The following is a 3012-nucleotide window of genomic DNA, read 5'->3' on the forward strand; positions in this document are numbered from 1 at the left end:
TGTGTGTGTGTGTGTGTGTGTGTGTGTGTGTGTGTGTGTGTGTGTGTGTGTGTGTGTGTGTGTGTGTGTGTGTGTGTGTGTGTGTGTGTGTGGTTTCATTACAATAACCACCAGCAGCGCCCACTAGTGGCCTTACATGTGAACTACATCGTTTTCAGCATTTCTTCAAAACTTCGCCACGTAAATACAAAACGACACGTTTCTCTCCGTCGTGTGAATCACTTGAGGCAAAATACCGAATCCCAGACAGGCGTCACTGGACCGAGAGACCGGATGGTTCCGAGGAAGAAGAAGAGAAGACGCTGGACGTACTTTAGACGCCGACAGAGACGTCCCTTCCTTCAGGAACAGCAGCAGCAGCGCGGCGTTGGCCAGCACGCCGGCCACCAGGACCAAGACGTCCAGGTCGTTCCAGACGGAGCCCAAACCCTTGTCCTGGCACTGGTGGAGGATTTCCCCCATGAACTCCGACCTCAGAACGTCTGACCTGGTCGCCATCGGATCCTGTGGAGTCCAAACGGTGGCGGAAGACAGAGGTGTTTTTTTTTCATCCTGCATCTACGTCAGTGTTTTTCAGCCACTGAGCCGTGGGGAATTATCACATTTCACATTTTTTTCCAAAAAAAAACATTTGCTCTCACAGAGTAATGATGTATAAACACTCTTCACCACTAGAGGGCAGCGCAGAACTTTGCCGGTGAAATGTAAAGTGACAGACGTCAGTGTGGTTCATCTCCACCTCCTGCTACCATCTTGTATCAAAGTACTGTGTCAGTGACAGTGATGGAGAAGTTTTTGAAAATGGAGGATTTGAACTCTGAACTGGACCCTGGACGAAAACTGAGCCAGACGAAGGCCCCGGTGGGACTGGAGGTAGAACTCAGTTGGAAAGGACAAGACTTCCCAGGAGCAGGAGGAACTCACTGAACTGAGGCAAAGTCGTGGTTCAAAGCTAAGCTTTGATCTGCCTTTGATCAGTTTTTGGTTGGCTGCTGCCAAGGAGTTCCCCCATTCTGGCAAACAAAGCACTTTTGACATTGCTCCCGTTTTCCACGATGTATCGGTGTGAGGTTCGCTTTTTTATAAAAACTAAAAGCAGAGAGAGACTGAGGAAGAGCTTCGTGTTTGTCTGTCTTCTACTCCTGCCAGGATCTCAGCTCTTCATCCATCAGGTCCAGGTTTCACACTGAGGGAGTCCAAATTCAAAAAAGAAATTGGGAAATACTTTTTTTCTGTATTTACTTGATTCCTGTTGATAAAACCTTGATGAGAAAGACTTCATATTGTAAAAAGAGGCTACAGAGTTTAACTTTTTAACATTTTCAGGTGGAGGTGTGACTCCAGATTTGTGTGCCTTCGCTCAAAAAGGTTGAAAAACACTGATCTACATTATAAATCTACATTTTTTTTTGCACCAGAAGCCAAAGCGTCTTACCGGCTGGCAGGTCGTCGTCCTCTGGGTTCCGCTCCGTCAGCAGGAAGCCCCTCAAACCTCCACCACATGCAAACCGACACGCAAAGCAAATGAGCAGGTGGTTCGTGGAGTTTCGGGTTTTTTTTTTGTTGTTGTTGTTTTTCACGCAAAAAAAATGCAAACGAGCTCGTTGCATGATTGGTTGACGTGACGGAGCAGGTGATTCTGTGCGTCCCGGCTGATTTGAATGTTCTCGGCTCCTCCGACATCAAAATCATGTGACCCTCCCCCTCAGGATGGAGAAATCCAGTCAAATGATTTTAGCGAAGACTTTTATGGGAGTTATTTCTCACACGGATACGAGGAGAGAACTTGCTTCTTCCTCCACCTGATCCAGGGTGTCAAACATGAAACGATCCACCAAATCACAGAGCAAATACTCAAAATGTCAAATATAATATCAATTCTCTAAAAAGTCATTCTTAATTGGCGACGCTGTCGTGAAACATGTCAAACTAGCATTAGCCTCAAAGCCGCGCTGTCGTGGAGACTCTGTAAAAACCGTTCTAGGACAATACTTAATAGACATTTCATTGTATTGTGCATTGAAATTGGCTTTATTTTGAGATTTCTGCCATTGTTTGGTGAAAATAGATATTTTCATTATAAATACTCTGCGCCACAAGAAAGAAAACCTTTAAACAGCTCATATAACGTGAAACTCGTACCTCCAGACCTGGACGACGCCCCAGAAGTGTAGAAAGTCTGTCCTCTCTCTCTCTCTCTCTCTCTCTCTCTCTCGCTTTTAAAAAGTGTGTTGCTCCAAGCAGCCAATCAGAAACCAAACCCTATATGATGTCATCGGGGGTTCAGCCAATCACAATCAAGATAGGCTCCTCCCCATTTTGACTCCTCCCACAATCAGGCAGCTCTGCTCCGGCACATGGCGCCACGAGAGGAAGTACTTCCTTCCTCTTCCCATAGATGGGCGTGTGTGTGGGGGCGGAGCCAGTCCAGCTCACACAAGACACAGCAGATTGTGCATGCAGCTGGAGGAGGAGGAGAACTTTAAAGTTTCAATCTAAAGGGCATTACGTCAGTGTTTTCCACTCGGGATGAACTAAAACGAGTTTGACACTTCTGACGAAGTTCAGTTTTTATCCAGGATGTTGGTGAATTAATCGCTTTAAAACCTTCCAGTTTAATGTTTTATTCAAAATCTGTCACCTCGTTGTGCAAAAGATGGAAGCAGGTAGGAAACGACACTGAATCGTCTCATATCTCGTTTCTTTATCCGCCACAAAACGACGGTTCCCATTCGTCTTTAACTACATTTACACACCTTCTTATCTCCCGTTTTCCAAACTGCGTCGTCCTCCGACTGCTGGAAACACAAACTGAACACAAAGAGGCTTTTCAACTAAACAAAACCAAAAGTCTTTATTCTCTGTCTCGCCGCTGGACGAGAAATACTTTACAATGGAAGACGTGTCTAAGACCGTCCAGTACGGGACATTAAAAAAAACCCCAAACAAAGTAAAGTGCATATTAATTAGTGTTCCTAATAAAGAGCCTCTATTAAAAATAAGATTCCGAAA

The sequence above is a fragment of the Blennius ocellaris genome, assembly GCF_963422515.1.
Source record: "Blennius ocellaris genome assembly, chromosome: 22".
In the NCBI taxonomy this organism is placed as follows: domain Eukaryota; kingdom Metazoa; phylum Chordata; class Actinopteri; order Blenniiformes; family Blenniidae; genus Blennius; species Blennius ocellaris.